Source organism: Hydra vulgaris, chromosome 10, assembly GCF_038396675.1.
Source record: "Hydra vulgaris chromosome 10, alternate assembly HydraT2T_AEP".
Classification (NCBI taxonomy): domain Eukaryota; kingdom Metazoa; phylum Cnidaria; class Hydrozoa; order Anthoathecata; family Hydridae; genus Hydra; species Hydra vulgaris.
The window spans coordinates 14,857,281-14,872,210 of NC_088929.1; the positions used below are offsets into that span (position 1 = coordinate 14,857,281).

General features: G+C 29.9%; 1 protein-coding gene across 1 annotated transcript in view; it reads left to right on the plus strand.

Annotated features, from left to right (window-relative positions):
* Positions 1 to 1,217: 1,217 nt before the first annotated feature.
* The window catches only part of LOC100209403 (calmodulin-A), a 31,839-nt gene continuing 18,126 nt past the window's right edge, over positions 1,218 to 14,930 (plus strand). The window contains exon 1 of the mRNA XM_065807336.1: positions 1,218 to 1,301. The gene's annotated coding sequence lies outside the window, so the exon portion shown is untranslated. The remainder of the gene's footprint in view (positions 1,302 to 14,930) is intronic.

Below are 14,930 nucleotides of genomic sequence, written 5' to 3' on the forward strand. Positions count from 1 at the left end.
CTCTATAAACTTTTTAAAACAAATGTAACAACGATTGAAAAGAAAGAGTAGTCTCCTCGAGTGTAGTGGGGTCCCCCTCAACTTTAGTGACCTTGGAGAAGTGAACACACACAAATGATGTCATTCAAATTAGTTTTATTTTAGCTTTGACCAAGAGTTTTTGTAAACTAAAGTATAAAAAAACTCAAAGCTCACTGTTTTTCTCAGCCAGAATCCTAGAATATTAATCTTACTTTAATGTTAAACAATGATTATTAAAAAAAAACTTAACAAAAAATTTAAAAAAGTCTTTATAATAAACGAATAAAAAAAGCCCTGCCCCTTTTCTTCCCCACGAACGACAATCAAGGAAATATTTAAGCTTTTTTTGCTTATGTAAAAAAAGCTTCTTGTTATCTTAGTTGCATAAAGAAAATTAATTGATGAAAATCTGCTTTATGACTAATTGCACAGAGAGAAGCTTATTGATAAATACTTATCGATGTAACTTAGACTACATATTAAAAATGAAACTGAAAACTATCATAAAGAGATTATTTAATAAAATTTTTTCAAACATTCAGTCTTATATAATTTAGTTTGAAAGTATTTAGCATGTAACTTGTTTAGTGCAGAACCAGAACTACTCATGTCATCAATATCTTATTAATATTGGTGAAGTAAATGTTTACGCAATATTATCTTCTTTGCACCCATAAAATCATGATCATCTTCTTTTCACCCATAAACATATTTTATATTCAATAAATCTTGATTTGTATTTAAAAGTTAGTTTGCCAACAAAATTATTTTTCACTAATTAAACATAAATGACTATTAAATCTATAACGGTCACTTTACAGCAATGTCCCAAATAGATCTAAATAAGTTAAATTTTGAAAAGGAAAGTAACAGTTGAAAAGACTTATGTAATATAAAAGTGAAGTGAGAACAATAAAGTAATCACCATAATTAAGAACATCTTGTTCGGAATAATGTGATTAAGAAAATGTTGTTTGGAAGGATGTGATCAAGAATATGTTGTTTGCAAGGATGTGATATAGAGTTTCAACATTTGAGGGGAACATGAAAATCTGGTTCCTCATAAAATATTAAGGGTGTTTCCTTTTCCGAACAAGCTATATAAGAAACTTCTTTTCAAACTTTTAATTATTAATACATTTTTTGTTTAATCGTGATTTAAGGAATTTTAACAACTTTCATTCTTTTCCAAAATTTTTCAAGTTTTTTAAATTCTTTTTAATTAAAAATTTTTTTTACTTGACCGACGGGCACAGCAAATTATCAACCCGTGCGAATCAGTAAGTATTTTTTAGTTGGATCGTTATGAAGGGTAAAATTTTTAAATTTAATATTCTAAAGATTTTTTTTTTTTCATTGCAAGTTTAGATAAAAGTTCATAAATATAAGGTAAACTAAAAATTTATATCTATGATTAAAAATAAATTGAAACAAACTTTTATCAAGCATTACTAACGAATTAGTTGAAAACAAGCTTATTATTTAATTCGCAACAGTCAAAAAGTAATTAAAGTTTTTTTCTATTTATTTGTTTAATGTTGTTACAATCAATTAGAGCCCAACAAACTTCAAAACACGAATCTTTAGAAAGAAAGAATTATGCGGAACCATGTTTAGAGCAGTAAAATAAGAAACGTGGTATGGTTAGAGCTCAGAATTCATGCTTACTAAGCTTGCGCCTTACTATTGTCATCACCGCTTTTTTTTTTTGTTTTTTTTTTATAGACGATTCTCATGCTTATACTGTTTGTAAGCTTCGTTTTAAGAAAGCCATGTAGCAAAAACTTATCGCCTTAATTCCATTTGATTACACATTTAGTTTTCATTCTGCTATTGTTTATAGAACTTTATGTCTCCATTATTGTTTGTAAAAGTTTTTGTATCTTTCTGTAAATATTTGCTAGTTTTTAAAGTTTTTTCTGTTATTGTTTGGATAGTTTGGCTACATATTTTGAAATCCGATTTCTGATCAATTGTTCAGCTAAAATCAAATAAATTTAGCAAAAAAAATAAAAAGTTTTTTTAATCATTTTGTCACAAAACTGTAGTTATTCCTACTTATAAACACTACCAAACTTTGATTAAATTAAATTTAATGCAGAATTTTTACAAATGTTAAATAAAATTCTGAATTTTTTCCTAAGAAATCACTAATCGATGTATCGTTAGATAATGATATATATAATAAACAATTCTTTTAATCTTGGATTAATATATTAATTAAACTATGTTAGCTAACATTCACATACTCAGTGTTGTTGCGCATTACCATATATAAGGGCGCATAAAACTGGTCATTGGAGATAGATGTGTTAAGTATGTTAACTCCTTTAACCGAAGTGTTAGACTTTTCTTGCGCTATAACAGTGTTGAGACACAGTCTATTAGATTATTTATTATTATAAAATTTAGTAAATTCTGTAGCAGTATACACCTCAGAACTAGTCTTGAAATTGATTTCAGTTCACTAGATAGATCAACTGTATCGATATCTCTGGATTTACGATGTTGCTAAGCTTTCTAAAAATTCAAGCTATCTTCCTCCAACCAAACAACGAACTTATTGTTTGCATAAGAGTGAATCTTTCTTCAATCTATTGTATTGCTTATTCAACCTATTGTATTGCATCTTCAACCTATTGTATTGCTCTATTAGTAAAAGTTTAATTTGAATTTTTCTTTTGGATCTTGAATAGGTTCGTCATCTTTTTTATATGAAAATTGTTTTTTTTTTCTGATACGGGCTGATTCGGGTTCGAAAAGTGCTGGTATCTCTAAGATGACTGCAATTTCAACTGCATCTACCAGTGTTTTCTTAAACTTCAATACATTTCTGCAATTTACGAGAAACTTCTTTGTTTTTTCAAAATAAATTATGGCGCTATGCATATCTAATTCTTTTGCCAGAAGTTGCTTACTAGTCATACTGATGTCAAACAACACGTTATACCACACAACCAGAGAAACAACAAACTTAATGACGTTTGTAAAACACCGTACATCTACCCGTGTTGATTTACCAAATGCTCCTGTTAAGTTTATGTTGTCCGCAATTTCTCCCAGAACATCGCAGGTATCACCAAGTTGATAACGGAGAGGTTTTAATGCATTAATTTGGCTTTCCCATCTTGTCTCACTCCGTAGTTTAACAGTGAGATTAGGAACATGTCGAGTTAAAACTTTCTAGCAACGAGTCAATGCAGGAAAAAATACATTTACACGTTGCACCAGATCAAAGAAGGCTGTTGTTTCTAAGAAACATTTAACAGCATCATTAACAGCCAAGTTCAATGTATATGCATTTTTGATTGACATCAAAAATTCTTTGTCGGACACCCATACTTTTTCCTTCAAATTTTTACCATTTTTATATTCTTAATAGCGTAAGTTTCAATAGATAAATCTCACCAAACTGCTTAAGAATAGTTTCAGTTATACCAGCACTAGTTGTCTCCTTTAAAGGCACAAAGTCTAAGAAATGTTCATTTATAGAAACTGTTGCTGCAATGTCATTTTCTGGATTTGAAATCACATCTTCAAAGCGAATGATCAAATTCATTTGTTTAACATGACCAGCATCAGGTGTGCAATCTATATTGAAAAGAACTTAGCATCACGAGTAGATGTTTGAATTTTTTGTTTAACTGGACTAGATAAAATATGAATCAATTCATTTCGTATGTTTTCGCCTAGGTAATGTACTTGTCTTTCTCTTCCATTCATTGTCTTTAATCTTTCAAAGATGCTCATTGATAAGTGGGTCAAACAAAGCGAGAAATTCTACAAATTTCAGAAAGTTTTCGTTATCAGCAGAGTTCACTTTCTCATGTGTTCTACAAAAAGAAAGATTTTGTATACCATGAACTATAACTAAAGCTACCAGCCATGATTTGGTGTCAATACTTTTTTCCTTTCTTAACGAGATGTTCGACATCAATTGTTTTATTGTGTTGCAATCGCGGCTTGAAATCTTTCTATGACTACAAATTCGCTAGATGTTCACTGCTTTTCTCATGCCCTGACAGAATTGCGGACATTTTCCAACCATGTGAATCATTAGAAGGAAAGGATGACGCAGTCATTGTGCCGCAATCATTGTGCTACTGGTAAATAGCTTGTAGCAGAAGCAATGCACAGAATAAATACAAATAGAAAACTACAAACTTTATCTTCACTGACAAGTCGCCAATTGATTTTTGAAAATTTTCTTTGCATACTGTCTTAAGGTAAGTCAAATTGACCGACTTGTTTTGATTCATGTTCTATCAAAAGTTGTCGCATTTCATCACCTTATACGACCCAAGTACCCGGATTGCCATAATTGACTTATAAACCAGAGAATTTATTGATTTCATGCCCTTTAGATTCTTGGTGTGTAATGTGCATTACATTATGTAATTCAAACTCTTATGAAACTGTCATCTCATTGGCTTCCCTGTCTGCTTCGACTTGATTGTTTAACTCATCTGCGCTATTTTCATTTCTCTGCGGTGTATAAAGATACTTTAACAACAAACCACCATGTTTTGTTACGCTTACGATATTGCACAATAGACAATCATTCTAGACAATTTTCGCTCAGCCATCGTGGATTGAATTAACGAAGAAAACTGCTAAAAATCATAAAAATAATCACCTCGTGTACCTTCAAAATATTTAAATTAAAATACTATTTTAGCTTCTTTATAAAAGTTTCAAAGTTACATTTTTAAAATTTTTAAGGTCACTAAACATAAATAATTACTCTCTATTAGCAGAGCCGTTCAGAAGAGATCTTAAAGGAGAAGGGTGGGGTTGGAGACGTGACGTATCTGTTTTTTTGCCGACTAAGACCAAGAATTTTTTTTTTTGCCGACTAAGATTTAAAAAAAAGGTCCTCGTTGGTTGACATTTGCCAACTGCCAACAATAGATCCAATTTTGCCAACTCCAGTCTCCAATTTACCGACTAATAAATTTAGTTTGGGGACTAGACATCCCACGCCCCCTTCCTCCTTGTGACGCTTCTGTCTATTAGTATAAAAACACAATATAAATCAATCAATTTATTATTATACTACTTTGTAATTGTCTAGTCCCCCTCTTCGAGGTAATTGTCTAGTCCCCATCTTCGAACATTTAATTAAAACTATTTTTTTCACTATTTCTGAATTAACACGCCAGCAAAAACAATTTTCAAAATAAAGTTGGTTAAACGTATTAAAATTTGATATAAATGAGCTACGGATACTTTGCATCTTATGAATTACAACAAAATTTTTTTCCGCATTAAAAGTATAAAAAGAATAAAATAAGTTTAAGAAAAATATCTTTTGTTTTATTTGACACCAAATTTTGGAAATTTGAAAGAGTACTCTTTCAAATTTCCAAAAATGAATTCAAAAGTGATTTAAAGAAGATGTTGGCAATGTTTTTAATATATTTAATTTTTATGCAGCTAGCTTTACCTCGTGGTTAAAATAATTCGGTTAGCCATTAATCCGGCCCTAAAGCGGTTAAACCGGCCCTGAAACAAGTGGTTTGTCAAAATATCAACGTTTCACGAGACGATGGAGTCGTTAGTTAGGCGTCAGAGCAGCAGATAGTATTGCAATGCTTATATCAGGCAGTATACCAAATCCTTCTTCTTGTACCAAAATTAAAATAACAAGTTATTTCATTATGCTTCAAAAGAAATATCTTGAAGCAAATATCAACTACAATACTCCGCCCATATTGTGGAAACATTGAATATTCTGACAACCAAGGAAAGCAGTAGTTTGGAAGCGTGGTACTATACGCTTTTAATAATTGAATCGTTGGTAATTGAATCAGTATCTTTTAAATAGGCGGATTTGCTCAAAACTTCGTGAGCAAATCCGCCCTTTTAAAAAACACTGATACAATTGTGTCAACGCGACCTTAACAATCTGACACCAATTGTAGTTCACTAACCAATATTAGGTCTGTACAAAAACTGGTTTCTAGATGGACCAAACGTACACCGCATTTACAACATTCAAATCAGCATAGAAGGGAAATAATTGGTTCAATGGCTCATTAAAGTATTCATATTAGCAATTAAATTAATTTAAGTTTATTAGTTTGGTCCTTTTAAATTGAGTAGTTTAAACAAACAATCAGTCTTGGACGGTCATGCTACATATTTGCATTGGCAATAAAGTTAAATAATATATTTCAATATGTTTACAAGACCTCTCGTCCCATATACTTCTAATCAAACAATAGAAATGATTAAACATAAAAGAAAATTTTATTCAATTACAAGAAATACTTTTTCGCTGGACTTCAAAAAAACTATAGTACATAACTATAATATATAACTATAATAAATACAAACATAAAAAACATAATTACAAAAACAACATATAGATCACCATCGCGTAATTTAGATAAAATTAAAATTCATCCTAAATCATTCATAACAATTATCAATAAAACGCGAGGTCATGTCTTTTCGGTTGGGGATTTAAACATTGACCTAAAAAACATGCTTCAAACAATAATGTTAAAAATTTTATAAACATTCTTATTGCTTAAAGCTTTGCATAATGAAGTTTTTTAGAGTTTCATTTTTTTTTTCAAATATATTTTTATAGTTTTTATAAGTCATTTCATTTTTATTTTTTATGTTAAAAATTATATATCATATAATTTTTTGTTTTCTTTTTGAGGATTTTAGTCACCCATTAGACATTCATGGAGTCATAACTGTTTTTGTGTTTACAATCTTTTTTTTCAGGAAACGCTTTTTCATATTGGTTGCAGAATTGACTTAGAAATAGGTCATAGGAGTTGTTAGCATCGTTTGATTTCAACGCCAGGTTCCAATCAACGTTGTTCCTTAGAAGGTTTTGAAACTGTTTTGAGGAGTTTTCATTAATCTGTCGCCTAAATACGGTAGTTTTAGAAGGAATGCTGTAACTAATTATGTTATTAGTCACTAAGAACGCTAGGAAATGATCTGATAAGTCAGTTTTGATTATACCTGTGTTAAGACGGTTATTATGAAAGTTATTAGTAACTATATTATCAAGAAGGGTAGTAGAGTAGTTAGTCAATCTCGTCAGTTTGTTTATTGTTGAAATTAAGTTATTTTGAAGAAGATAAAGCCAACGGAAAGACCAAAAAATTTTGGAATATAATTAAAGAAGTAATTGGTAAAAATAATTATGCGAGAAATACTCTGCCAAAAAAAATTAACAATTGATGAAAAAAGTATTTATGATAAATCAATTATTGCTGAAAAAAAAGCAGTTTTTTTATTATTGCTGGTCCAAATTTGGCATTAAATATTCTTCTGAATTCAACTTCATTTGAGTCTTATTTAAAAAGTTACAATAACGTTATGGACAATTCTGACCTTAAACTAATTGAATTAAATATAATAAAAAATTGAATTAAAAAAAATAATCTTAAAACTAACAAGTGCTGGATTTTTAAAATTAACGTTAACGTTGTGAAATCTTTTATGATATAATCCAATCTCTTTTGTTTCATATCTTTAATCTTTCTTTAAAAACAGGTATTGTCCCGGAAAAATTAAAAATTGCACGAATCAAGCCGGTTTATAAGACTGGCGATGACTCCATTATTTCTAATTATAGAACTGTATCTATATTACCGTGTTTTTCAAAATTGCTTGGCAGAATAATGTATAACAGGCTATTTAATCATTTATTTGAAAACAATAAGTTGTATTCAAAACAGTTTGGTTTCCACAAAAAAAAAGCTCAACTCAACATGCAGTGGTTGAAATAGTCTATCAAATAACAAACGCATTATGTACTTACTACTTTACATTAAGAGAATTTTAATTGAACTGACGAAGGCTTTTGATACTGTAAACTACAATATACTAAAAAAAAAAACTTGAATATTACGCAGTAAAAAATTATCATTTACTTTGGTTCAAAAATTATTTGACCAATAGAAAGCAATTTATACAAAATGTGTAAAAACAAACAAATCCATATGCTGTAACTTATGGGCTTCCCCTTATTATTCTTCCGATATTTTTTATTCCCACAGTGATTTTAAAACACTTTGCAAAACAGATAACGAACAGTTGGATAAAGTTAATGAGTGGTTTTTAAGTAATTATAAACTCTGTCTAAATGTGCATAAAACCAATTTTATTTTATTCGATAAAGACAAATTAATTAAAAAATATTCCCATTAAACCAGTGGCGTAGCTAGGTAACCAAGGGCCCTGAGGCAAATTAAAAAATGGGGCTCCACTGCTATGTAAACTGATTAGGTTTTATCAAATAAAATACGAAATATACAAATACTTTAAAAATGCTAAGCTACTTAAGTTCTTTTTTTGTGCACTGCAGGGCAGGTAATAAAAGTATTAAACAGTAACAACATAAATTACAATTAATACTTGGTGTAGGTTTGGCTAATAAAACGAAATAGAGAAGACTCAAGGGTTTATTATAAAAGGTCGGGCCTATCAACTGACTAAATAACAATTATATTTAAAAATTTTTTGTAGCTTTAGTTTTCGCAAAAGTATCAATGACTTCGTTTAAATCCAGGCTTGATGCGGTTTTGTTTTCAATTGCTATTAACGACAAATGTCGGTGTCGAGTTTGGCCCATCTTATTTCTTAAATAATTTTTTATTATTTTTAATTTGCAATATGACCTTTCAGCTGCTGCAGAAGTGACAGGAATTGTAAAGAATAATAAAATTGCTGTAAATATTTCCGTTAGTTCGCATTCTAGCACTCCATATTTGGTCATTATTTCCTTACATAATTGGTGAACAGTCCATGCTTGAGTTAGTTGAGGTAAAACTAGATGGTAAATATTAATAAATTGAAGTGAAAAACTAGGGCCTATTATATCTGAATATTTGCATCGGAATTCGTCACACTTTTGTAATAAAGTTGCTTCATCAACATGTAATAAAAATATTGGCGTTAGAAAATCGAATATATGACAGACTGCACTAATACCAATAAAACGTGTATCTAATTGAGATATTACTGTTTCTTGTACATTATTGAAAATCTCAATTTTAAATATTTTTTCTCGGTTTGGAAATCGGTGATCAGCAGTTAGTTCATCAAAATGTTTTTTAACTTTTCTTTGCCTTTTTTCTTGAAAATGGGTATCAAAACCATATTTTCTTGCAGTTTCACTAGCTTTGTCTTTGAATAATTCCAAATCATTTCTATAAATTTGCAACTTTGCTTTGGTCTCTGCTAAAACTTTACTCGCCTCGCCCAAATTGATGTCGCATTTTTGTAATGTTTTGGATGCATAATTGATGTCGTTAAATGCACTGTGCATGAATTCGCAAAGCAACACGAACTCGAAATTGAACATTTTTGTTTTAATACTCTCTGCTTCACTACGCTCATCTTTATTAGGACTCTTTAGAACTATTTCTGACGATGCTTTGATAATATCAAATAACGAAGTTTTATTGCAGATATCGTATTGACCCTACTGGACAATGTAGTCAGATTTTCTAGATCTAGAAAAAAATCTGTATTTCCACACAACCTCTAACGGCATCACTTATCACTAAATTTAAGTTATGAGTGCCACAATGTACGTACTCTGCGTTTGGCTGGATATCCTTAATATGTTTTTGTACACCATTATACACACCACTCATCACACTGGCTCCATCATAGCAATGCTCTACACATTTTTTAAATCAATATTTTTGTTGATAAATAATGTTGTCACTTGGTTGACTAAATCTACTGCGCCATGTTTGATGGCTGCATAAAAGCCTCGAAACACTTCTTTTACTTCTATATCAATTGGCTGTCCATTTTCCGATCTGGTTATTACTGCATACCTTACAACAATGCTTAGCTGATCTACCTTCGATATGTCATGTATCGTATCCATTATGATGGCAAAAAACGGTGAAGCTCTAATTTGTTTTAAAAGGAAAGAGAAACACACTGATACGCTACAAGTGTAGTTGGGGAATGACGGACATATCTTTATCCGTCAAATTGACAACACTGCCAACCTACAGAAAGAATTTAGGGGAATTCCCTAGGCATAACTTTTGAATTTCTCTCAACTAAGTTGTCATGATTAAAGTGGGGTTGCAAGTTGCAATCTGTCATATTTATTTTGAAAATGGGAGATTATATATAGGCCATAATATTTAGGGCTAAACCATTTCTAAATAATAAATCTTTAAAAAGTTTATATTTTTCTTTCATTCATTGTTACTTGATTTATTGTAATATTGCATTGGCAAGTACAAATCATACAAAATTAAAAAATTTGTACAATAAACAAAAACACGCGCGCAGAATATTATATGGAGCTGATAAAACTGTACAATGCGAGCCTGCGTATACTTGGCGCATTAAAGATCTATCAAACCAATTTACGCCAAGTTTTTATGTTCATCTATAAAACAAAGGGGCTATTTCCTAAAATATTTCAGTCCTATTTTGACAAAGTAATTCATAAATACCCAACAAAGTTTTTAAGACAATAACTACATTGTCCTTAAATATAATTTAAAACAATTATATATTCAATTCAATATCGTAGACCTTATTTGTGGAAAAAATTTCCTAAGGTTGCAAATACAAAAAAAGTTAGTATAAGTCAGTTTAAAAATGAATCGAAACAGGTATTATTATTTATGAATTTTAACATATCCGATTTTAGATCCTTCTTTTAAACTAAAATTCAAATATATATAACATGTCACAGAATGTATCAACTTTTTTTCATTAATTTAGTTATTGTGTTTTCTCTAATCTTGAATGTTATTGTTGAAATCTCATGTGAATTCTTGAATACTTTTTTATTTTTTGAAACTCTCAATGCATTGTTATTTACTTTTATACAAATTGGTTTTAAAATATGCATATATATTACGGTTTTTGTAAATACGTGCTCTTTAATTTATTTATTTTTTATTTATTTTTTTCTTTCAATTTTTCCTATTTACTTGATTATTACTCTTAACATAAATATTGTTCTTGAAGTATTTCTTAAACTATTTTTTATTTTACAAATTATTTATTGTTTTCAATAAATAATTTGAAAAGAGTATATATATAATATGGCTATTTTAAATACGTACGATTGGTAATAAGACAAAATACTGTCTTCTTCTTGCCCCGCCATTGTTTTTATTTATACACTTTTAATTTGTAAATGTTATTAAACGGCGAAATAAACAAACAAACAACCAAACAAAAAAAAACAAAAAAAAAACAACAAAATAAAACATGATGTACTAATGTAAAACTTCATGATACGAGTTTGTTGGTTCTAGAAAAAAATGCCCCGGAAAAATTTCTTCTGGAAATAATCTCCCGAAAAAATCCACCGAAAAAAGTTCTTTCTCAAGGCTTATTTAAAAATATTAAAGCTAGTAAAAGTATCAACTTATAACAAAATATAACTTATAATAAAACAAAATAAAAAAATTTAAATGTTTATAAGAACCTTTATAAATTCAAAAGTTGATATTTAACCAAATATTCTGTGATTGAAATCAAAATAATTCAATTTAACATAGTTTCTTGTTTTGAAGGTCGTGGGTGAAAGAGATCGTGCGCCGCACGAGGGCGGCAAGTAAATAGGGGCGGAAAATTTTATTAGTCACAAGTTTTAATTTTCTAACAGTAAATTAAAAATAAAAAATTTAACGCCTGATCTTTACAAAAAAAAAAACGCAATTTTAATATTGAATGACAAAAAAATTACTAAATATATTTAAATACATAATTAACGCACGATTTTCAATTGTAATTTATTGTATCATTTGTGCGTTATTTCCCCAAGGAGTCATTTCGAAAAGTTGCACAATTTTTTTTATAAAGAAGTTTAAAAGTTTAAATTTTTTGTTATTAAATGTTAAATTAACTCAATTTAAACAACTTTTAAAAATCAGTAAGCTTTGTTTTGTTTTATCTTCTTTAAGAATTTAAATGTTTCAGAAAAAGAAAGTCCGAGAAAGATCAAAAGCTTGAAAAAATTACAAAATTCATGAGCATTTAAAAATATGTTGCTTATAGAAAGCCTTACAAAGGTCGTGAAGATTTTAACCTGCTTTAACTATTTCTACGACTATGTCTAATAAAGTTGGAGAACCTTCAACAATACTCAAAAATAATTGTATAATTTTATTGCAAATTGAAGTAGATAATGAACCAGTTATTTTAAAAGAATCAAATGATTTATCGGAAGATTTTTTACAAGAAACGACAAATTTATTGGATTGTGTAAAGTGGCCAATTGTTCGATCTAGAAACATTGTGGACCATTTAATTAAACTTGGTCCTATTCAAATTATAAAGCAAAAATACCCTGAAGATAGAAATAGTCGACATTTTTCTAGCATTTATTACAATAGATAACTTGCAAATGGAGAAACCTTTTGCTGTAGATGTTTGGTTTATTCAGATTCTAAAAACTCCGTATTTTGTTTTCGCTGTCTACTTTTTGATAATAATTCCAAGTCAAACTTAGTCTCTGATGAGTTCAATAAATGGAGACATTTAACTGAAACATTGGGAATTCATGAAAATAGCGTCTCCCATACGAAATGTTATCAACAGTGGGTGGAAACTGAAATAAGATTAAAACTGGAAAAACTATAGATAATGAAGAACTTAAAATTATAGAAAAAGACAGTGCGCGATGGTAAAATCTGCTTCTTCGGTTGATGAATATTACTCTTTACCTAGCTGAAAACAATATGACTTATCGAGGGAGTTCAGATAAACTGTTTACACCTCAAAATGGCAAATTCTTAGGACTAATACAGATGCTTGCAAAATTTGATCCTGTGATGCAAAAACATTTAGCGCTTGCAATAAAAGGTGGCACTTCAGATCATTACTGCGGGAAAAATATTCAAAATGATTTAATAGATTTTAATGTTTCAAAAGGTTAATGATGAAATAATAAACCTCTTGAAAGCCGTTTACTATTCAATCATTGCTGATTGTACACCTGATATTTCTAGAAAAGAGCAACTTTCTCTTATAATTCGAATTGTTGACTTGTCATTAGACAATAGAATGGAAATAAAATAGTACTTTTTAGGGTTGTTTTCTGTTTCTGATTCTACAGGCTTAGGACTTACTGAAGTTTTAATCAAGTTGCTAACTAAGCATAGACTTGAAATTTCTAACTGCAGAGGTCAAGAGTATGATAATGGATCAAATATGAAAAGGGTACAAAAACGGATTTTAAAAATCCTTTAGCATTATATGTTCCCTGCGGGAGCCGTAGTTTAAATTTGGTAATAAGTGACTCTGCACGGTCTTCAGTAAAACCTATAACTTTATTTGGTATTCTCCAGAAATTGTTTACCCTATTCTCAGCCTCAGTGTGCCGATGAAAAATTTTAATTGGTCACGTTAAAATATTGCTTTTATAGAAACTCTGTGACACGCGGTGGGAAGCAAAAATAAGTAGTGTCAAAGCCGTTCATCATCAAGTTAGTGATAAACATGACGCTTTGATAGCATTGTCAGAAATTGAAGGATGTGATCCTGAAACTGCACATGAAGCGATAACTCTAGCAGAGCAATTGAAAGATTTTAGCTTTCTTGTCTCTTTAATTGTCTGGTATGACGTTCTTTTTCAAGTCAATATTGTTTGTAAAACTCTTAAATAGAAAGACACAGACATCACTCAATGTGCAGAATTAGTGAAAAGCTGTTGTTCATTTTTAGAAAACTACAGAAAATGTGGCTTTAAAGATGCAATTATAAAAGCAAAGGATTTGGCCGTAGAATTACAAGTAGAGCCTACTTTTAAACCACTTAAAAGAAAAATACTAGTGAAACGTCATTTTGACGAACCAGCCCAAGATGAGATGTGCGGCCGTGGCGCAGTGGTTAGAGCGCTTGCTTTATAAGCAGGAGATCCAGGTTCGAAACGAGCTCTGGACAAATTTTCGCGTCACGGTAAGGAAGGAGGCGTGAACTTCCTGGTTAAATGCACTTCCGCGGTGCTCTGTGACAAGACCGTTAGGACTTCTTGGGGCACCTAAAATTAAAAAAAAATAAAAATTTATTTATTTTCTCCTGAAAAAAAAATTAGAAATCGATTTCTTCAATCCTCCTTTAGACACTTCTCTAATTTCAATGAGAGAAAGATTTATACAGTTGGAAAATTATTCATAAGTATGGGGTTTTGTATAATGTTGATAGTTTGCAAAAAAGGGAAGAAATTCTAAAATCATGTTTAGCTCTTAAACTTACCGTAAATCTAAAATCAGACATTAATGGTATTCTCCTTTGCGATGAACTGATAAGCATTAAACCTTTTCTTTCTGAAATGGTCAAGGATAAAATTACTCCTACTATTGTTTTAAACTTTATAAACTATATATCATAAAATGCAATATTTGTATCCAAACACATGGATTGCAATGCAAGTTTTCCTAAAAATACCTGTCACTGCAACGAGTGCAGAAAGAAGATTGATTTAAAAATTTAAATGTATTTTGTGTAGAACATAAGCAAAAAACGTAAAAAATGCAGAAAATATTTCGCACGAGGGCGGCAAGAAAGCTAAATGTATAAGTTATTTATATTAAAAACAACAATTATATTGATATATCATTTATTTTATGCGCTGTAAAAAAATTTCGCGGATTTTTTCTTGGGAGATTATTCCGGGGGGGGGGGGGGGATTTTTTCTGGCTACCAATTTTGTGTACCGAGTTTACCAAAAAGAATATTGTTGAAGTGTTTATTTTTGGAAGAAAATACGCCGCTCACCTGCTTCTGACGATGAAGCAACTCAAATTTAACTAATTAAGTTTTTTTTTTAGATATTTAACTATCAACTAAATTTTTTAGATTTTTAACTATCAACTAAATCTTTACTAAAAACTGCCGAGTAAGTTTAAAAATAGTAAAAAAGTGTATTAAGAACTCATAAAAAT